Source organism: Carassius carassius, chromosome 25, assembly GCF_963082965.1.
Source record: "Carassius carassius chromosome 25, fCarCar2.1, whole genome shotgun sequence".
In the NCBI taxonomy this organism is placed as follows: domain Eukaryota; kingdom Metazoa; phylum Chordata; class Actinopteri; order Cypriniformes; family Cyprinidae; genus Carassius; species Carassius carassius.
Window position 1 is genome coordinate 3585168 of NC_081779.1, and position 24028 is coordinate 3609195.

The following is a 24028-nucleotide window of genomic DNA, read 5'->3' on the forward strand; positions in this document are numbered from 1 at the left end:
GGTCACATATCCCGACCCACACCAGATCTTCTTTTAAGGGCACTTTCATATTGGAGTTTACACTGAAACATCAGCAAAATCCATTGATTTTAATAGGGATGAGGACGTCAGTGCTGAAGAAAAAAAAAAAAAAGAAGACAAAAAACATTTTAGGTTTTAGGCAGATTTTTGACAGGGGGACCTGCTTAAAAGAACAATAAACCACCTTAAACTTGTTAAGGCTTGAAACGAGGGCTTGAAAAAATCTAAACTGACCTGGGTCCTCCTTCATATTTAAAACTGTCTTGTGCAAGATTTCCCAAATGGACATTTGTGAGTTTATGAAAAGCTAAAAATGTAATAATAAAATGTCAAATTTAAATAAATTAATACAGCTGCAATTGAAATAAAATTAAAATCAAAACTGAATTTGACTATATTAGTATAAATTATTCTAAAAAAAAGGATTAAAAAAATGTAATTAGTTCAATTGTATTAGTCTAATGCACTTATATTAATACAAATACAAATGTAGTTTTTTTTGTAGTATAATTGTATTACAATGCTATTTTCTGCATTTGTTTAATTAGTGTAAAATAATATAAAACTATATTATTATTACCACTGAAGTGGTTTCTTTATTCTTTTCGATCATATCGCAGTAAAAAAAAGAAATATATGCCAAAATAGAGAATATTTAAAATTTTCTGCCTGTCACCTGACTGTCAGTGTTATTTTACTATTATTCAGGTATTATTTCAAACAAATAAACAATATTTTGATTTACAACACGAATTCCGGAAAAGTTGGGACGTTTCTTAAATTTTAATAAAATGAAAACTAAAAGACTTTCAAATCACATGAGCCAATATTTTATTCACAATAGAACATAGATAACATAGCAAATGTTTAAACTGAGAAAGTTTACAATTTTATGCACAAAATGAGCTCATTTCAATTTTGATTTCTGCTACAGGTCTCAAAATAGTTGGGACGGGGCATGTTTACCATGGTGTAGCATCTCCTTTTCTTTTCAAAACAGTTTGAAGACGTCTGGGCATTGAGGCTATGAGTTGCTGGAGTTTTGCTGTTGGAATTTGGTCCCATTCTTGCCTTATATAGATTTCCAGCTGCTGAAGAGTTCGTGGTCGTCTTTGACGTATTTTTCGTTTAATGATGCGCCAAATGTTCTCTATAGGTGAAAGATCTGGACTGCAGGCAGGCCAGGTTAGCACCCGGACTCTTCTACGACGAAGCCATGCTGTTGTTATAGCTGCAGTATGTGGTTTTGCATTGTCCTGCTGAAATAAACAAGGCCTTCCCTGAAATAGACGTTGTTTGGAGGGAAGCATATGTTGCTCTAAAACCTTTATATACCTTTCAGCATTCACAGAGCCTTCCAAAACATGCAAGCTGCCCATACCGTATGCACTTATGCACCCCCATACCATCAGAGATGCTGGCTTTTGAACTGAACGCTGATAACATGCTGGAAGGTCTCCCTCCTCTTTAGCCCGGAGGACACGGCGTCCGTGATTTCCAACGAGAATGTCAAATTTGGACTCGTCTGACCATAAAACACTATTCCACTTTGAAATAGTCCATTTTAAATGAGCCTTGGCCCACAGGACACGACGGCGCTTCTGGACCATGTTCACATATGGCTTCCTTTTTGCATGATAGAGCTTTAGTTGGCATCTGCTGATGGCACGGCGGATTGTGTTTACCGACAGTGGTTTCTGAAAGTATTCCTGGGCCCATTTAGTAATGTCATTGACACAATCATGCCGATGAGTGATGCAGTGTCGTCTGAGAGCCCGAAGACCACGGGCATCCAATAAAGGTCTCCGGCCTTGTCCCTTACGCACAGAGATTTCTCCAGTTTCTCTGAATCTTTTGATGATGTTATGCACTGTAGATGATGAGATTTGCAAAGCCTTTGCAATTTGACGTTGAGGAACATTGTTTTTAAAGTTTTCCACAATTTTTTTAAGCAGTCTTTCACAGATTGGAGAGCCTCTGCCCATCTTTACTTCTGAGAGACTCTGCTTCTCTAAGACAAAGCTTTTATAGCTAATCATGTTACAGACCTGATATCAATTAACTTAATTAATCACTAGATGTTCTCCCAGCTGAATCTTTTCAAAACTGCTTGCTTTTTTAGCCATTTGTTGCCCCCGTGCCAACTTTTTTGAGACCTGTAGCAGGCATTAAATTTTAAATGAGCTAATTAAGTGGATAAAAGTGTAAAATTTCTCAGTTTAAACATTTGCTACGTTATCTATGTTCTATTGTGAATAAAATATTGGCTCATGTGATTTGAAATTCCTTTAGTTTTCATTTTATTAAAATTTAAAAAACGTCCCAACTTTTCCGGAATTCGGGTTGTAGATTAAATGTTTATATTTGCCTTTTCACTTTAATTTTTAAAGTTTTAGTTATTTTGTTATGCATTTTTGTCATTTTTAGTTTGTTAGTGTCCCTATTTTTAAATTAATTTTATTTTGGTTTTAGTTTATTTTAGTAAATTTTATGGTTTTAATTTTAGTTTCAGTTTTAGTTAACTAAAATAAACAAGGCAATAACCAACATCAGAGAATCATAAACATGCAAATTGGTTTTTAAATGATTGAAAATTGTAATAAATTGTCTGGGGTCTTTAAGTAATTAATTTGTTAAAGGGGTTTGGCTGACAAAAATTGTTGGGGAATCCCTGCTGTAGTGTGCAGCTCCCTGAAAGGTTAGTTAGCAGATTTGTCCGGCTCTGTCCTGTTGAAAGTGAGAGTCTCTCACACTAATAATGACAGATAATGGGTAATCCAGAGGCAGGTTGTGAGTTGTAAATCTGGCTAGTTGTAGTTGGAAGGTCTAATCGTGTCAGACTCCTGTTAAATCAACAGCAGTGTGACATGCTGCCCCGGGCGTCCTGACAGCTCATGATGAATGAGTGTTTGTCTCTGGGGTCTCATGTTGGGCATCTGAGACCTGCTGGGATATTGGACAGGAGAGTTCCTGCTTCACAGCTGCGTGCTGGACTGTAGAAGTGCTGGTGTGTTTGCAGATGCAAACTACTTTTATGGTATGTTTATGTTGTATTTTTTGTTCTTTTTAACAGATGTGGTCGCTATGAGCTGTCATCAAATGGCATCAACACTGGAACAAATAACAGCACACAAGTTTAGATTATTATGAAGGATATTTTTGAGTGAACTACTCTGTTAAGGCCAGACATGTTTACGTTGCACAAGCAATTTATGCAAACATAAATCTCAGAAATACAGATATTTTGCAGTTTTTCAAACTAGTCCAGAAGGAAACTTATTCTACTTCCGGTTCATTCTCCACACTGTATTGTACTGTGGGACATGCATGTGCTTTGGTTGTACAGTATATTGCACATTCTGGCATATGTAGTTTTGTGCATACAGGAAAATACACAGCACACACTATGCATTTATATACCACTTATTATTAGATTTCACGCCTGTGGAAGAATCAGCAGCTTAAATCATAAAATCATTTTATCTGCTGTGGAGATCTGAGAGAGAACGAGAGCATGTGCAAAAACAGAACGTTTCCGGTGTATCTGTGTTCCGTGGGGAAGATCTTGCATCTCTCCCAGGAATCGTGTGGATTAAATCCATCTTCAGCTCCCAGAACAAACCCAGCACCGCCGCTGAGGATTTCTAATTGTAGCCTCTGCAGTTTCTCCTTCTCTCTGATTACTCAATTTAACCCATTGTTTACCTAATCGCTTGTCTAATTAACTTCCCGTGTCAGGCGACAGGTCAAATAGACGGAGAAGCACTTCATGGGGCAAACGGATGTTGGCACGCGCGGAGGCCGCCCATCCTGCGGAATGTTTCCGGAGATATGTATTTTCTCCACAGCTATTCCCAAACATATTGTACGGAAGCACAGTATGCTGTGACCCAAATAGCAAACTCAATAATCTTTCGAAATAGACTCAGCAAGTGGAAAAAGAAGAAAAACTACTCCCGCTAAAAATACTACAGGGATTGTTGCACAAAAGCTGCTGCAGGCAGAAAAAAATCAACAAGAAGTGAGATAATTCAATTGAATTCTTAACACAAATAAGATTCTAAGCATTAAATTGTAAAATGGATAATAATTAATACATTTCCTTTCAGAACAAATAGTTTATCTTCAAAAATAAAATTATAATAAAGAGAACTAGACGTGTTCTGAGGAAAATGAGTGTCATTTTCTTGTGCAGTAGTTGCTGCCATGATGTTAGTATTTTGGAGTCAATGTCATGGCATTGCTATGGGGTTACTAAGGTCTTATTAGAAGGTTGTTAGGATGTTGTGTTGGTGTCTAGGTCATTTATTACTGTCCAGTCTTTTGATATTCTAAACAAGGCCATAACTATGTCTTGGATATTTAATAAAGTATAAAGTAATACGTCTAATTCGAGCATGAACTATTTGCAAATAATATTATAAAATATATACTTGTTCACTGTTTTTGTATGCCCTGTTTTTGTGTGTCTCGTCAGATTTAATTATGAATTACTTGAATCATGTAAATTAAACCATATTTTTAATTCAACACTGCCATGTTTGAGGAAAAAAGTTGAGAAGTTTGCATTGCTGAATATTACATTTCTATTGTTTAACATTTCTATTGTAAAACATTTGCAAATATTAAAGATGCTGTATGTAATTTTTGGGCTGTACTAAAGCATAAAAATAACATAATATATTTGGAGATATTTGGGAAACATGCTAAGTTCACATACTTGTTTCTGCGAAAAACAAAGCTACAACCAGTTATTCTACTTTACATTGTGAGTTCTGTGTCGGAATGTCTGTTTTTGTTTTCATCAGATGGAAATTTCTCCCATCCTAAAAAACCTCGGCATCCATCTGAAAATCTCTATGACCAGAGGCATAATAAAATACAATTGCACTCATTCCTTTTGTGTGTCCTCAGTCTGGCAACCAGTGTGAGCATCAAGTCTGAGGAGGAGGGGGCAGGAGAAACAAAGGTCTCCAATATTTCAAATTTGGACTACAGTACCCAGTTCAACCGCTAGCTGTCAGTATTTCATACTGCACCTATAAATGTTTCACTACTTCCATTTTAGCTCGCTGTCTTTCAACGTTAATCCGACGATTCGTGCTGGAATTTGCACTCTGCTTCTGTAAACAGTAAGCCCCACCTACTTTGATTTGATTGGCCATCTTAGTCATTTTGACATTGACAAGTGCTGTTAAGCCACTGAGGCAGACCAGCATAAAAAAAATTTAATTTAAAATCTTTTTGACCTCCTAACCCCAGGTATTTATTCAATACAGTGGCTAAATTAACGAAAAATAAAGCCTCAACAAGTGTTGACATTTCCCAACATCACAGCAGTAATGACTTTATGAACTACTTTACTTCTAAAATCGATACTATTAGAGATAAAATTGCAACCATTCAGCCGTCAACTACAGTTTCACATCAGACAGTGCACTATAGACCCCCTGAGGAACAGTTCCACTCATTCTCTACTATAGGAGAGGAAGAATTGTATAAACTTGTTAAATCATCTAAACCAACAACATGTATGTTAGACCCTATACCATCTAAGCTCCTAAAAGAGGTGCTTCCAGAAATCATAGATCCTCTTCTGACTATTATTAATTCCTCATTGTCATTAGGATATGTCCCCAAAACCTTCAAACTGGCTGTTATTAAGCCTCTCATCAAAAAACCACAACTTGACCCCAAAGAACTAGTTAATTATAGACCAATCTCGAATCTCCCTTTTCTGTCCAAGATACTAGAAAAGGTGGTATCCTCACAATTATATTCCTTCTTAGAGAAAAGTTTAAATCGTACTTATATGACCGCCATCAGTTCGTAGCAGTGAATGAAGATGTATCATATTTATCACAAGTGCAGTATGGAGTACCTCAAGGCTCTGTACTAGGGCCGCTACTCTTCACGCTTTATATGTTACCCTTGGGAGATATCATCAGGAATCATGGTGTTAGCTTTCACTGTTATGCTGATGATACTCAGCTCTTTATTTCTTCATGGCCCGGTGAAACACACCAATTTGAAAAACTAATGGAATGCATAGTCGATATAAAAAACTGGATGACGAGTAATTTCTTACTGCTAAATTCTGAAAAAACAGAGGTGTTAATTATAGGACCTAAAAACTCCGCTTGTAATAACCTAGAACACTGTCTAAGACTTGATGGTTGCTCTGTCAATTCTTCGTCATCAGTTAGGAACCTAGGTGTGCTATTTGATCGCAATCTTTCCTTAGAAAGCCACGTTTCTAGCATTTGTAAAACTGCATTTTTCCATCTCAAAAATATATCTAAATTACGGCCTATGCTCTTAATGTCAAATGCAGAAATGTTAATCCATGCATTTATGACCTCAAGGTTAGATTATTGTAATGCTTTATTGGGTGGTTGTTCTGCACGCTTAGTAAACAAACAGCTAGTCCAAAATGCAGCAGCAAGAGTTCTTACTAGAACCAGGAAGTATGACCATATTAGCCAGGTCCTGTCAACACTGCACTGGCTCCCTATCAAACATCGTATAGATTTTAAAATATTACTTATTACTTATAAAGCCCTGAATGGTTTAGCACCTCGGTATTTGAATGAGCTCCTTTTACATTATAATCCTCTACGTCTGCTACGTTCTCAAAACTCAGGCAATTTGATAATACCTAGAATATCAAAATCAACTGCGGGTGGCAGATCCTTTTCCTATTTGGCGCCTAAACTCTGAAATAACCTACCTAACATTGTTCGGGAGGCAGACACACTCTTGCAGTTTAAATCTAGATTAAAGACCCATCTCTTTAACCTGGCTTACACATAACATACTAATATGCTTTTAATATCCAAATCCATTAAAGGATTTTTAGGCTGCATTAATTAGGTAAACCGGAACCGGAAACACTTCCCATAACACCCTATGTACTTGCTACATAGTTAGAAGAATGGCATCTACGCTAATATTTGTCTGTTTCTCTCTTATTCCGAGGTCACCGTAGCCACCAGATCCAGTCTGTATCCAGATCAGAGGGTCACTGCAGTCACCCGGATCCAGTACGTATCCAGACCAGATGGTGGATCAGCACCTAGAAAATAGAAGATAATTCAGCCAGCCAGGGATGGTGAACGAGAATGTTCTGGAAAATTATCTGGTAAATGATCTCTTTAAAGAGAATAAAAAATTATATCAAATAGAAAATTGGTCCTGCCTGTTGTTAATTCATTAGGGTTAGTGTTAGAAAGTGTCACCGCTGGGATGTTCTACAATGTTGTTCATCGACGTTATAAGTAGTTATGTCACCGGAAATTGAGTAATCACTGTCCCAGTGTGCAGTGAGCCATGGTACTTACAAGTGACTGGATACATGTAAACGATAAACTGATTCACGAGCTCAGGAGCTGGTTAAGACGCACCCTTAAAATATGCTAGCAATGTGTTAAACATGTTAGCAAAATGTGCTAACAACTTTCTCAAGCCAACCTAAAGTTTATTTAGGGCAAACCTTATCTAGTGTTCTTGTGCAGTTTCCTTCTCAATAATTCTGTTTAGTCTAATATTACATAATTATGTTTCTCAAGTAAATGTATCTAGTTTTTAAGGATGTTTATACTGAAAGATACAAATACTGATTAAGAAATTAACAGACCGCATGCATCAACAGTTCTAGCATGAAAGCATCTCAAGACATTAACAGCTAAAATGTTTTTAAAAGAAAAAGAATATCAGACATATGAAAACAAGTAAACTTTTGGTATTTTTCAGCTTGTACGGCCCTAATGATACTCAAATGAGGGCCCAGAGAACAGATATAAATAAATAAGAAGCAGCTAATTAAGTAAAGTAAGACACACAGAGACGTGGGTTAAAGCAGCTGCTGGGCCCAGGGAGGAGCTGCTAGGGAGAAGCAGGTTCTGCTCAGGTACCCCAGGCAGACATGCACAGCCACGCTAATTGCAATAATGACTGCCGCACAGACGCTAATTAAAGCCGCGTGTTGGATGGTGGTCTGCAGCATGGCCAAGCACTCACAAACTCTGACAGTGCACGCTGGCATCCGCTAACAAAGACATAATCTCAGCTGCTGTAAAAAAAAATTAAATAATTAAATATACAGCTGGAAAGTAAATATTTCCGCACAATCCCTGTGCTGACCATATGGCACGTCTGTAATTATAAGGCCTCCTTTTCCCTTTTCTCCCAGTTCTTTAAGCCGAGGAGTGCGGGAGGGTGCTTTGCTTATCAGGCAGAGTATAATTGAACAGCTTATGCAATTGCTTTAATTATATACGGTAGCTGTAACATCTCATCTGGGCTTGCAACATGTGGAGTGTTTCATCCATTCTGCTTCGCTTGTCACGACGCCGTTATGCTGCTTTATGTCCCGCGTGCTAAGCGCGACGTTCGCTATATAACCGTGTTTATGTATCTTATGCAAAAATATTCCAGTAACCAATTAACCTCCTTTCTCTGTCTGTTGAGGTTCCTAATTTGGCAGATGCATATGTAATTAGCTAATAACTAGTAGTGATTTAAATATCAACGATTCAAAGGTCAAAATGTTGTTGTTGTGCTTGGAAAATGTTGAGGAATTCCTCTAATTACTATTCTGCTCAAAATAATTAACTGATTTCATTACTTTTGCACAGTATTTCAGCATTTGTATCATTGCAGCAGGGAACCAGTGTCTTATTTACTTTTAGTTTAATTTGAGTTAGTTTGCATACAGTTTGTAATAGTGTTAATAATGAAATATTTTTTCAATACACTTAAAAACACCAGAAAAATGTTAAGTCTGATTGGCATAAGTAGTTGTTCAGTTCAGTTTTAGATAAGCACAGGTACATTAATTTACATGTGAATGCTCAATCAATTAGATACATAGAATTAATCAAATTATACTAACTTCTTAATTTGTGTCAGCATAAAAAAATAAGATTTTTCAAGGGTTGAAAAACTAATTTGTAAAATGGCAAATATGTATATATAACATTGCAAAATAAAAAAATATATATAAAAAATATATAAAACATATATTTTTTTTAATTGAATAATTACAAATAACACTGAAGTTCTAAAGATTTAAACAAGTGTGGAGGCATTTTTTCAGGATTTGGAAAATAATGTTTTACAGCCTCTTGCACTTCATCCATCCGTTCTCTTCTTCTTACTGTTTGACCATCTTTCTCATCCACATCTCTGACATGTTAGACAGTGCTGCCATTAATTGAGTTAATCACGCTCTCCAAACTCTCCCCACATCCCTCGTTTCTCACGCACCACAGACTCCACAACCAACAGCTGAGCTCTCACACTCACAAAGAGAAGTGAGACACCTCCCCACAGAAAGAAGATATCAGTTACGTTTCAATTAGTTATCAACTTTGTCTCAGATATTTCTCCTTAGGAGAAAAAAATAACAGACATGCAGTAAATGAGTCAACAGTAAAGTAAGAGTCTAGAGATATAATTGAATGTGTAGCAGCTCAGATCATTTGATGAGAAATCTTTGAGTTAATTTAGAGATGTCTGTCATTTGACTGCAGACAAAGTTTGAGATGCTGAGAATAGGAGACACGTGAAATTATTTTGTAATGCATACATTTTTAATACTGTCTAGGAGAAATAATTGAGCTACAGCATCAATGAGATCAGAAAAGATAAAGAGAGAGACACAAAAATGTGAAGTTGTCTTGGCAAATCTGTGCACAGATTGAGACATTTTCAATATGTATTTAAGATATTTTATTTATATCTTGTTTATTATTGTGGTTGCTTGCATGTTCTACATGGTTTCTAGTGTGTTGCTATTGGGTTTCTAGTTTTTCTGGGTCGTTTAGGCATTGCTATGTGGTTACTAGGCTTTGCTGTGTGGCTTTTAGGGTGTTGCTGTGTGGTTACTAGGGTTTTCTGGGTGACTTGTAGGGTGTTGCTACTGTATGGGGTTACTAGGGTTTTCTGGGTGACTGCAAGGGTGTTGCTACTGTATGGGGTTACTAGGGTTTTCTGGGTGACTGCAAGGGTGTTGCTACTGTATGGGGTTACTAGGGTTTTCTGGGTGACTTGTAGGGTGTTGCTACTGTATGGGGTTAATAGGGTTTTTTGGTGACTTGTAGGGTGTTGCAACTGTATGGGGTTAAAATAATTTTTTGGGGTGACTGGTAGGGTGTTGCTACTGTATGGGTTACTAGGGTTTTCTGGGTGACTTGTAGGGTGTTGCTACTGTATGGGGTTACTAGGGTTTTCTGGGTGACTACAAGGGTGTTGCTACTGTATGGGGTTACTAGGGTTTTCTGGGTGACTGGAAGGGTGTTGCTACTGTATGGGGTTACTAGGGTTTTCTGGGTGACTTGTAGGGTGTTGCTACTGTATGGGGTTACTAGGGTTTTCTGGGTGACTGCAAGGGTGTTGCTACTGTATGGGGTTACTATGGTTTTATGGGTGACTGCAAGGGTGTTGCTACTATATGGGGTTACTAGGGTTTTCTGGGTGACTTGTAGGGTGTTGCTACTGTATGGGGTTAATAGGGTTTTTTGGGTGACTTGTAGGGTGTTGCGAATGTATGGGGTTAAAATAATTTTTTTGGGTGACTGGTAGGGTGTTGCTACTGTATGGGTTACTAGGGTTTTCTGGGTGACTTGTAGGGTGTTGCGAATGTATGGGGTTACTAGGGTTTTCTGGGTGACTACAAGGGTGTTGCTACTGTATGGGGTTACTAGGGTTTTCTGAGTGACTGGAAGGGTGTTGCTACTGTATGGGGTTACTAGGGTTTTCTGGGTGACTTGTAGGGTGTTGCTACTGTATGGGGTTACTAGGTTTTTCTGGGTGACTTGTAGGGTGTTGCTACTGTATGGGGTTACTAGGGTTTTCTGGGTGACTGGAAGGGTGTTGCTACTGTATGGGGTTACTAGGGTTTTCTGGGTGACTGGAAGGGTGTTGCTACTGTATGGGGTTACTAGGGTTTTCTGGGTGACTTGTAGGGTGTTGCTACTGTTATGGGGTTACTAGGTTTTTCTGGGTGACTTGTAGGGTGTTGCTACTGTATGGGGTTACTAGGGTTTTCTGGGTGACTTGTAGGGTGTTGCTACTGTATGGGGTTACTAGGGTTTTCTGGGTGACTGGAAGGGTGTTGCTACTGTATGGGGTTACTAGGGTTTTCTGGGTGACTGGAAGGGTGTTGCTACTGTATGGGGTTACTATGGTTTTCTGGGTGACTGCAAGGGTGTTGCTACTGTATGGGGTTACTAGGGTTTTCTGGGTGACTATTAGGGTGTTGCTACTGTATGGGGTTACTAGGGTTTTCTGGGTGACTATTAGGGTGTTGCTACTGTATGGGGTTACTACGGTTTTCTGGGTGACTTGTAGGGTGTTGCTACTGTATGGGGTTACTAGGGTTTTCTGGGTGACTGCAAGGGTGTTGCTACTGTATGGGGTTACTAGGGTTTTCTGGGTGACTTGTAGGGTGTTGCTACTGTATGGGGTTACTAGGGTTTTCCGGGTGACTTGTAGGGTGTTGCTACTGTATGGGGTTACTAGGGTTTTCTGGGTGACTGGAAGGGTGTTGCTACTGTATGGGGTTACTAGGGTTTTCTGGGTGACTTGTAGGGTGTTGCTACTGTATGGGGTTACTAGGGTTTTCTGGGTGACTGGAAGGGTGTTGCTACTTTATGGGGTTACTATGGTTTTCTGGGTGGCTATTAGGGTGTTGCTACTGTATGGAGTTAGTAGGGTTTTCTGTGTGACTGGAAGGGGGTTGCTACTGTATGGGGTTACTAGCATTTTCTAGGTGACTGGTAGGGTGTTGCTGTGTGTTAACTGGTGGTTTCTAGGTAGTTTAGGGATTGCTGTGTAGTTGCTGGGTTGTCTGGTCTATTTTAGATGGTTGCTGAGATTTTAAGTGTTGTAAGGTGTTGTTGTGTGTTTTCCGGGTGGTTTGTTGGATGGTGCTACGATGTGCTGTGTGTAAGGCATATGAAAAAGGTTGACATGGTTTCTGGGTGATTAAGGCATTAGTATGTGGCTTCTGGGGTTTATGGGTGGTTCATAGAGTGTTGTTATGTGGTTTTCAGGCATTCTAGGGGGTTTGTATGTTGATGGGGCCCCTTGTTTTTAGCTTTCAGTAGATTTATCAGAGTCTGTTTAGCTTATATGTTGCAGTGAGGAAAGATGCAGTGTATGATATGTTTTAAGGTGGAACAGGACCACCAGACACTTTCCTCACTCAAACGAGCATCCAGCTTTCAACCATAGGGGATTTAACTGGAGAGTGCATCCGGGTATGTTTTCCTGGTGACTCTGTCCAGAGTCTTTCTCTGTATGTGTGTGTTTTGTGGGATTCCTGTGCAGTGTCTGTCTCTGTCCCCTGGGAGTCATGGGACCCTGGACATCTGTTCTCTTCCACTTGCTGTGGTCAGTCTGGCATTCCTAATCTTCTCATCCCTCGTGCTCCTCCCTGGAGGCGCCTGTCCGCTGACCTGCTTTCCCCTCCGTGCATCTCTGCCAATTTATCTTTCTCGCTTTCTTATCCTCTCTTTCTTTCTCTTTCTGTCTTCCACTCTGTCATCCAGTGCCAGCAAAGCAAATCGGATGTGGCCACAGTCTTCCAGATCAAAGCTGTGCTGATTCCACTGCAGGAGCTTTTGAAGTGTTCAGAAAAACCAGTCACGTGTGACGTCTTTATGACAAAATTCTCTTGATGCTTGTATTTTACATCTTCATCTATGCCGTTCGGCCCTCGTTCTTCGTTATTTTCGAAAATGATATTTTCGTTGCTAAGATAAAGCATGGGGATTAATCTGGTTAGTCTTTTGCAAAGTGTTTTCCCTTTTTTCTGTTTTTCTGAGAGCGTGGCCAAGTAGAAACGCACAGTGTTTGTCTCCCAGCACTAGTTGAGCTGTTTGAAGCTGGAGCCCTGCTGTGCTTTCAGACAAAGTTTTAACCTCCAGATATAAATAAAATAAACACTGGTAATCTTGCTTGGTCGATTCCAATGTACTTTTCTGAAATCTGCATCGAGCAGGACGTTTTCCCAGATATCGTCTGCCTTTAGCTTTTGCTCTACCATCTTCTGTATCTCTCTTTTTTATCTGATATCTGTCCTGTTCCCAAAGGGAAGGAGAACCCACAAAGGAGATCGGATCTCTTTCATTGCTATAGTAGCAACAATTGAGCAATGAGATTAAATGGAGAGCAAATTAAGACTTTTGCTTCTCAGATGTTTCCCCTGAGAAAAAGTTCCCAGCAACCTCAAATGTTGCTATGTTGTTGCTGGCGTGAGTGGCTTGTGGAGTGTTGCTTTGCGGCTTTGTGGTGTGCTGGATGGTCTATCGGGTGTTGCTACAGTATGTGGTTGATTGGGTGTTTTGGGTGGTTTGTAGGGCATTGTTACAGGGTTTCTGGGGTGTTATGGGTAGTTTGTAGTGTGTTACTTTGTGGTTGCTGGAGTGTCTTAGGTGGTTTATAGAGTGCTACTTTGTGGTTCTTGGTGGTTTAAAGTATGAGCAATAGTTACATTAAAATTTAGCTTTGGAAACTCCTCTAATATATGTACCATAAACACAAATGTAATACGTTCAGAACAGAATAGGAGCAGCACAGAGTGTCAAGCCCAGAGTCTTCTGGATATTAATCCACATTGTAAAAGCTTTAGCCCACAAAATGCTTTAGTGAAAACAAGAGCTCATCTCCAGATATTACCATCCTGAAATCAACAGGTAACAGAACCTGTGTACCTGTACGTGACTGTCATTTCAAAAAGCATCTTAATCAGCTCACATTAGCACAGTAAGACTCGATGACATTACAAGCCTCCTGTTATTCATATACAGTATAAATAATGAGCACATCTCATGTTTATGCAGTTATCACTGTTATCGGTGATTATATTAATGCTAATTAATTCATACGAATGCTCCGGTGCTAGTTTGAGAATCACAGCGGTAAACCACTGTTGATTTGATCTGATTTGATTAGAAAGCCAATGTTAGCAGGAAGGAAAGGGGAAGAGTGTGTAAACAAGTGAGAAGGAGATGTTAATTCATATGCTGTCCGGGGCAGAGTATCAATCTTGCTTTGTGAGGTTCATCATTCCAGTAGCAAGAGTTCCTCGTTCAGTCGCAATGTCTCCCACTCCAACAACAGATCCATCATCCCTGCGGCTGATTGGGACAACAGTACTTGTTATGCTATAAAACCTTAATCATCGTGAAGTTAGATGCCATGAATCTTCCCTTAAACAGACAACAAGCTCTGGAAACACGGACAACACAACACTGCATCACAGATTGATGGCATCTTTTGATGTGCATCATGCTCTCAAAACAGTGTGTTAGTGAAAAAAGAGGGTACTGTATGAAAGTTGTGTAATGGCTGATATTAATTGAAATGTGATGCTTTTTTTGTTGTTTTGCTTTGGTAGAGGATTGAGATATTGCAATCCAAATTCAGTACAACAGAGTCTATCAGTCTTCACGGTAACTATAGCTGTTGGCTTCATGCTTTTGCTCTATTTCATATCGTGAAACTGGAAATAATCAATGCAAGTGATGTAAGAAACATACCAGATGCATTGTGCATCAGATACAAGTTCAGTCGGCTGCTAGTTTTGGCATCTTTAGTTCAGAATATTTGCAACATTGACACAGTAAGTTGACACAAATTCTCTCATTTAGTTTCACACACCTATCTGTGCCAGATTTGTTTGTGGTTTTTACCAGTGCAGCCAACCTGTTTAAATATGTACAACAGGAACACATGCACACTTTCAGTGCACTAACCGAGCTTTTAAATATGTTTCTGGTTTACTTTTAAAATTAACATTCCCAAAAAAAACTATAAATTACTGATGATATTTTCAGAAATATACTTACAGATATATCTTCTGTACAATCATAGTTTAATCTGAGGATATTAAATGGACATGTTATTATCTGTATTTGCTATAAACATTTGCTATATTCGCTATAAACATCTCAGCTTTAACTTACTTGCTCAGCAAGATTCTCTTTAAACTGTTTCAAAGAAATTGAAAAAATCCTCACAGAAGATGTTTATGCTAATTTTTATTATAGTGTCCCTTTGTGCTGACAGTGCATTGTTTTGAACTGTTTAATTCAAGTTAATACAAATACTTGAATAATAACACATCCATTTAATATCCCCAAGTTAAGCATAGCTAGAAATCTTTGCATTTATGTGCACTCATATGATTTGGGCCTATAATGCCACATTATTCAGTCTGGGTAGATTACTGTGACGAGTGGGGCGGGGCCGAGGGACATGGGAGCGAGGCCGGTGGAGTGATTGGAGATGAGCTACACCTGTTCGACCCGCCGGTCTCGAGGCCCACGGAGGAGATGGAAGGATATAAAACTGGAGCGATGACAGTGAAGGACGAGAGAGGACCAGGCCTGGGCTTTTAGTTGTGTTTTGGTTTTTATTTGAGCGCACCAGTCGTCCGTGAGGGGCTGGTGCGCGGTTTTGTGTTTATTTTTAATAATTAAATGTTATTTGATTGTCCGCCGGTTCCCGCCTCCTTCTTCCGGATGAATATGAAAGGTTTTATCATTACAATTACCTACAAACTGTAGTCTTGTTACTGATTACAGATTAGATTTTGAAAATTATAGTTAATGTAATCTAGGTTAAGCATTTTAGGTAATGTATTCCGACTACTTTTTAGATACCTGTAGCATTACCAGCAACTTGCTTCATTATTTGTTTCAAAGTTAAATGATGTGACACACCGTAGGATTTTTAAGGGAAGTGTAGATTTAAAAGCATTGGGATCAATAAATTATTAATAATTTACAGTGATTGTCTGAATAATATGTAATCCAATAAAACACTGTTATCTGATAATAAGCATTTTAAATTGTAATAAATTCTAATTATGAGTGCCTAATTTTTGGAATCTGATTATCTAATCCAGCACTGATTGTGTTAAACCTAAAAGTAACAAATTATGTTATATTGTAACTTTTTAGGAAAAGTAACACTATACTTCTGTTTCCTTCAAAATATAATTATTGCGTTTATTTTATCATTAAGTTTTATTTTGGAATTTATTTTTAATTTTTAATTGTTGAAGTTGAAGTTTTTGCTTTGGCATTGATTTTCATTCTGACAAAATGTGCATGCAGTGACTGGAACCTCTTCAAATAATTCTGCAAATAGTTTACAATAGGGAATTTTTCAATTGTCATGCGATGCTATAGATTTTTGTCCACGCAAAAGATGTTGCCATGCTGCTAGGGTGATGCATTGTGATGCACGTTTTTATGCTGTTGCTAGGATGAGGTTGTTTATACAGTTAATACGGCCTCATTCAATGTGTTTGTCTTTCATTGTGCATCTGTGGGCTTTTTTTCACCTGTTTTATCAACAGCAGTAAGTCTGACCTCTTTTAATAAGACTTCCCAATGGCACTTGAAGCAAAGGAAGAGATATTGTTGAACAGCAGCATTGTTGCTGTCTTAAAGGGGTGTGGTTTAGATTGGCCTCATCTGACAGTGCAGCAGATCGAGGGTAACCTTTAATTGGCTGCTAAAGTGTTGAGGTGGAGCTAGAAGCTAATGACAGTGCCATCTCAGACGGGATGCTCCTTTTGTGTAAGAGACTCTCTGTCCCTAGAGAGCAGTACTATATGTTTCTTCATTTAACGCTTCATTTGTGATTGGCCAGAACTGTCTCTGTGTGTGTGTCTTGGTCACTTTGTGTGCAACAAAGAAGATTTACAGAAAAATAAAACCATTGAAATGTCAAGTTTAAAATCACTTAAGAACATAAACAAAGATGCAACTAGTAAAATGCAATTAGCAAAGAGGAGCAAAGTGTGCATTGTGCATGTAAAACAGCGTGTTTACTATAAGAAAATGCATGTGTGTGTGTGTGTGTGTGTGTGTGTGTGTGTGTGTGTGTGTGTGTGTGTGTGTGTGTGTGTGTGTGTGTGTGTGTGTGTGTGTGTGTTGTGTGTGTGTGTGTGTGTGTGTGTGTGTGTGTGTGTGTGTGTGTGTTCGGGGGTCGTGGGGATCACTGTGTGATTTGAGGTGATGTTAATGTCTCCAGTCTCCCCTGTGTCTTTCCAGACACAAAGGCGGCCCCTATGTGGGACGGACCCCTCTCCACTCCTGGGTCCTAAAGTGATCTTAAAATGAAGATCATTAACTGGAGACAGAGAGGGAGGGTGAGCCCATGTGTGAGAGCAGAGAGGTTCTGTCAGGAACAGCCCATGCCATCAATCTTGTCATTTGCACAATGCAAAATCAAATCAATGGTAAATAATAAACTGCCGTTGACAAGCAAGAGTCTCACTAAACACAAATAGATGCTCAGAAACTCATTAAAGAGTCTTTTATTGACATACAAAAAGTTGCTTTGCAAATTCATGCATGCATAGATTAATGCATTTTTATAAATTGGTGTTTTTGGTAGTTTATTTTAGAATAAAATGTATATATGTATAACAAGTGTAGTTTTTTACCCCCCATTTATAACCATTTGTAAGCCATAACTCACCATTTGTAAGCCCTTTTGAATTACTTTTTATTGTTGTATTTTCTTTTTTAGTAAATCACTTTTTTTTCTTTTCTTTTTTTCTTTCATTTTAAATGGTCTTGCAAAGAATTTTTAAACATTACACTGCATGCATAATATTTATAATATACTGTGGGGTATCTTAACTTTATATGTATTTAAAATTGTGTTTATTATAATTTATTTTAGGATCGTTTATATATAGCAAGTATAGTTTTTTCACCTTTTAATCACTTTTTTATTTCTGCAGTTAATTTGAAATGGTCCTGCAATATTATATTTTTTAAATTGATGCATGCATAATAATAATAATTATTATTATTATTATTTTTAAATTATAAATATAAAATACTGTTAAAAGTGGTTTCAGTATTTATTTTTTCAATTTGAATTTGTATTTGCACCTGCAGAAGGAAATTATTATGCATGCAAATGTTGTTTTTCTATTCGTTATTTACTTTTTATTTAATTAATAATGTTTTTGTGCTCCTCCATAAGAGAGTTTTAATCTATATTTCAATGCATATGCGTGTAATGAGGCCTAACAATCTTTATATGTCATTAATGAGCGTATTCAACGACAACATTTATCAAATCTATGCTTTCCGTATCTGCATTAGAAACCCTCTATGAATTGTTCCCCAGCAAGCTGCTAATAAAGTGTACTTAACATAACAATAGAAGGCAGACCGCTGTCACAGGATGGCCGAGTCAGCCTTGGTATAAGATAATAGATCAGAGAGCCAATCGGATTGCTGGGATGCCTCGTAGCTTCTCTGACACTAATTTTTTTTCCCACTCTGCTCAGCAAAAGCCAAGCTAAGATCAATTTCATGAGCGCTACCTCTCATCCTAAATTACCGGCTAACGGCAGCATCCTTTCCCCCCTCTGCTACACTCAAGACCCTGAGGAAGCAAGGGATCGGCTATCTTTAGCACTAATGGAGGCTGTTTGTAATAAAGCAAGGTGGTTAATATCTGCTTGTCTGCTTTCTCTGCCTGTTTCTCTACTCTCAGGGGCTACGGCGCTTATATTATTAGCCGTGTAAAAATGGCACTAGTGTGTGGTGGTGAGGTTTTATTAAGCTTTTACCTGCAGGCTTCTGTCCAATCTCAGCAGGTTGCAAAAGTAAACAGAATGTTATAATGGAGGTTTTTATTAAATTGATGGTTGCAAGTCTCTGTAGATGAGATTTGGGAAAGCCACATGGGAAGAGTGACCTTTGAACTTTGACAGACTTTTTTGGTCCCCACAAGAATCGGTGGTTAGTGTGAACCATGAGAGTTAAAAAAAAAAGAAAGAAAAGCATCAGAGCCATGGCACAGTAGGCATGTGAGACACAGGAGAGCTGATGACTCATAGGTTCAGGTCTGATCTGGGTCATATGCCAGTCCTGCTCCCTCTGTCTCTGGACCCCTGGAGATTCATAGAGGTACTGCATGTACAGAATTAAAAAAAAAAAAAAAGATTATGCATATGTGAGAATGTTATGTAGTGTTGTCAAAATGTGTGTACATAAGTTTATTTTAAGCTAAAGTTTATATGCATGTAATTTAAAGGTGAATCACATTCCTTTTTTTACATCCAAAAAGAAATTCATGCATCCATCACTTCATGTTAATAAATGGGTGGCTCATTTAATTGTATTAGACTTAATTTTATTAGAAGTTTATATGCATGTATGGGAGAAAGTTTATTTGTTATATTATTTTATTCAAAGGTGAATCACTCATTAAATTTTATTTCTTTTTTATTGCTTTTACAAGCAAAATAAAAAACCGTTCAATGCATTAAATTCTTCAATGTATTCATGTATTCAACTTTGCATGCATAGATGAATACATGTAGGCAATATAAGTAAGTTTATGTTTGTTTATTTTAGGCCTAATTTTATGTGCATGCATAAGAGAAATGTGTATTTGTTCAATAACTATTTAAATGTAAATCACTACATGCCAAAGATTTTTTTTTTTTTTTTTTTACAAATTCATGAATGCATGCATGAAAAATGGGGGGGGTGCATATGTGAAATTCTTTACAAATAGGAGAAATATAGAGGGTTGAGGGAACCTGTTTAAATCATTTGTTGATTCTAACATTGCAGGAACTACACATTTCACCTTTAAATTGTACAATTGAAAGAAATAACATCTTATTTCATTAATTGTTTCTAACAAGCATAAAACAGTCATTAAAGAATCTAAAGCTCTCTTTTTTTGCACAATAAAGGGCTGCAGTGAATCCAGTTGTAAAGGTAAGTGTGTTAATTGAGAGACAAGGAAGCTAGCGTAGCATAATGTAATAATGTTGACAACCCCTGCAGTTCAGAAAGGATAAACTAGCCGTAAGCAGAAAGTAAAATGTTTTATCTACTCATACTAAATTCTCTTTACAGTCTCCATCATTTTCTTTGCAGATCCCAGGCAGATAAACTTCAGCTGGTTTAATTCCTGCATTAGTAGAGACAAGGACGCCCTCATCAGGCCGAATCTGTAAAATCAAACATTCGTTTTTTGACAGTTGTGATATTAATTGTTAAAGACACTCTTCCTTTTCTGAGCTTCACATGAAGATTAAGACCATAAGATCCAATAATTGTACATTTTTTCTTTTCATGGTAAATAAGAATAGACCATAAAGCTAAACAGTTGACACAGCCCACCTGAAGATCCTGAAGCACCAACAGGTACATCACACAGGTGTCTTCTACAAGAAAGTGGTGAGGAAACATCACAAATGAGATCTCTTTAATAGCTCAGTTGTTTCTCCTAGATAACAATGAGATGGAATGAAGAACAGGCGTTCTTCAGTTTTTGAGCACAACCAGAAGGGTTGGTTATTTTTATGTTGTTTAGTTCTTTATGTTGTTATGTTGCTCATTGTTAACTGTAAAGTAAAATCATGCAAAGGCTAACTGCTGCTTGACTTTTGTCATTGAGAATGACATCAAGCCTCTCAAGATGCAATGCAAACTGACACATGACAGACGTTTCACGCTGTCAGCCACATCTGTCTTGTGTTTATCTGTTTTTTAGTCCTGTCTCACTATGAAGGGCATCCTGAAAGTGAGCAGTCATCAGCATGGTGATCATACGCACACAGAGCTGGACGCTGTGATGGGAATCGTCCTCTATCACGCGCTGTGTGGAGACTGTGGAGGTGTGGAGACATCACCTTCCTGAGCAGCAATACTTCCTGGATTACATCTTCAGCCATTTTGGCTCTGACAGTCTCACGCTTCATGGTATGTCTGTCTGATAATCCTACAACAGAATACATCTTTTGAGCAATACATTTCCATAAACTTCCCTCAGGCTCAATGTTGTTATCTTTAGAAAAACATAAAACTATTCAAAACATTTTTGTTGAAATAAAATTAAGTAAAATGTAAATATTCGATTAAAAGCTTTAGTATTAACATACTATGAAAGTTTTTTATTATTTTAAAGTACCTTTTATTTTTATATTTTCTGTTTTCATTTAAATTTTCCATTCTATTTGAAAAAAAATGTCTATATATATTTTTTTTAATTTTTGTCTCATTTTAAATTTGAGTTATTTTAATATTTCAACCTCACATTGCCTTAAATGCCAATAATGTAAATAAATGTAAGGTTTTTTTTTTTGTTTGTTTTTTTTTAAGATTTATTTTTATTTTTTGTGGTTTTAGTTTTTTAATATCAGTTAATGTTAATAACCTTACAAATAGTTGAAATTAAGTATAAGCTGAAGTACTAAATTTACAAAAAAAACTAAAATAGGAATATAAAAAAACTAATACAAATGACAAAACACAACAAATTTACTAAAAAAGAAAATACAACAATAAAAAGTAATTCAAAATAATAATAATTTTATTTTTATTTGTGAGTAGATCAGGGTTCAGTGGCTGTGTGAACTCTCATTCTTCATTTTCTTTCCCAAACAATAATGAATGGATGAAGTTCCTATTGAAAAATTAAGTTTTTATAAAAAATCTAAAGTGTTTTGTCTTTGTTTTATCACATGTTAAGCTATAAGTATAATATTTCCTTTAATAATGAACAATTGTGATCATGTTTTGTTTTTGTTTTGTTTTTTTAATGATATCATCCTCCTCAGATTTTGAAGGGGTGGAGGGGAACATGACCATGACCTCGACCACATGATAAACATGACCATGATGCTGAAGAGCAGCAGCAGAAACAGCCACAGTCATGGGGATGCTCATCGGACCATCAGTAGCTGGGACACGGTAAATATAAATAAAAATAAAATATACAAATAAAAAGAATATAATAAACAATATTTTTAATAATATGTTGTGTGAAGTAGCATTGTATGTATGCATAAGCGTTATTTTAGTATAATTGAGATGCTATTATAGTTTTATTAATAGTTTGAATTTGTTTATATTTGAATTTTAAAAAAAATGTAATTAAAATTTTTGTTTTTAAATGTCTATGAAGTTATTCATTTTTATTCCAGTTTTAGTTTTTTGTTTCTTTATTTCCTCATCTTTAAACAAATTAAAATTAATTTAAATTGAAATTTCAGCTAGCTGAAATTGAACAATTGTAATTTTTTTTAATACTTTATTTCAGTCAATGATAAGTAATGATATCATAATGAAATCATAATTGCATCTTTTTATTAGTACAATCCCTCCCAAATCATGAGAGGCACTGCCAAAACGCAGGTTCATCTATAACTGTGAATAACTCTGAAAGGGCATATATTTTATATTGCTGATATGTTGAATTTTGTATGCAGTGACCTAGCTGTGTTTTAGTGTTATCTTTCTGAATTTCCCTCTGATAACTCTTCGTTTTCGGCCGGGCATCTTCTCAAGCTCAGTTTTCTGGTTTAATGGGGCAGAATGGGTCTCGGCGGCAGGCCTGGCACCCGTTATTTCCCCCGAGCGCTCACAGTGCCCACGTTCCCTCATCCGTTTAGATCCGTGTCAACATAACTACAGCCCTGTCACACCATGTCATCGCCCTGAGTGGAAAATAACCAAATTGCTGAGTGAAACAGTCCTCGCTTATTGAGTGCAGACAGGAATCACTGCACAGCGCTGGTGGGAAATCAGAGTTTCTGATCGGCGTTAATGTGGTTTATTCTCTGTGCAGTTCTTAAGCCTCCACGTTCACGAGGACGGACACGATCACAACCATGCAGAGGAAAACTTGGACTATACAAACTGCTGGTGCTTATTGCAGGCATCTATTTCTACTACCTGATGGAAGGCATCTTCTCCATCATTACCAGCAGAGAATATCACCATAATCATGATGAAGTGAGTCTTTCGTGCTGTTTGAGAGGTCCGAGATGATTATAAATCCATTCCCAAACCACTAACATGATGCTGTGTTCGCAGGAGAAGTCTGACATTCATCACTGTGATCAGGGAAGATGTTCCTGCAGATGTTCCAGCGAGAGAAACAGAACAAACACTCCAACTCACAGGTCGATCTGGTGAGAAAATCACATAGAAATAGACTTAAATAGCGAGAAAAGCAGAAAACAGTCTTTGCTGGTGAAAAACTAATAATAATGGGGTCTAAATAAAAAGATTTGTGTTTATTTTATTTTTGGCATCATTGATATTTTGTTATTTTAAATAAATTGTTTAGTCATTTAGGTCAATTTTATATCTTGTTTTAATTTTTTAATTTTAGTAAAAAAAAATTGTACTTTTGTTCTGTTTCATTTGGGATTTTGTGATTTTTATTAATTATATATATATATCAATTGTGATTTTTTTTTCATTATTAATATTTACTCACATTTTTTCAATCACTTTTATGTTCAGGTGATTTTGCGATCCTGTTGCATTGTGGTTTGTCGATCAAGAGGGCTCTGCTGCTAAACGTGGTTGCTATCGAGTTTTTGACAGCTCTATGTGTTTTGACTCTCAGCGGAAGTTAAATTTCCCTTTTTTCCTCTGTTTTTCTCCTCTAGCTTCATTCTCTTGTTCACGTGGACAGTAAAAGACCGTGGCTGATATTTCTACTGCAGAATCTGACTTTTGAGCGGTTGGGGCATTTTGTTGCTCTTGTCCTTACACTATATGAAGACCAAATAGGGCTGTAAATAGGGAGCATTTGTTTTTATTTGTGCCTTGTTCCTATATATCTGCCGGTGTAACTACTAGAACATACTAGATGAAATATGTGCAATTAGTGCAGCCCTAGGCATTTTCATAAGGAATAATTTTATTGTTTTAAAATTACACTTGGATGAAAAAGCCTGCAGTTTAGGAATCAACTCTGTGCAAAATAAAACTTTTGTAAATTTTCCTAGATTTATCCTTTCTCATTCATCAATAATTCGGTTCACTCAAGATGAGCTGCAAGGCTTTCAAAGTAGCTATTGTCTTTTAATTGAAATGTTGTATTTGATGAGTAAATACATACAGGATATTTCTGTTCTGTATATTTGAAAAAAATATATATATATTTTAAGATAGCTCAAAACATAATATATAATGTTACACTTGATGTG

The 24028-nt window shown here is 37.1% G+C and overlaps 1 long non-coding RNA gene across 1 annotated transcript; it reads left to right on the forward strand.

Moving 5' to 3' along the window:
• The first annotated feature begins 20312 nt into the window (after positions 1-20312).
• On the forward strand, positions 20313-24028 carry LOC132104622 (uncharacterized). The gene is made up of 5 exons (XR_009423560.1): positions 20313-20373; positions 20578-20786; positions 22654-22820; positions 22905-22999; positions 23486-24028. It is a non-coding gene; the product is annotated as an uncharacterized LOC132104622 (long non-coding RNA).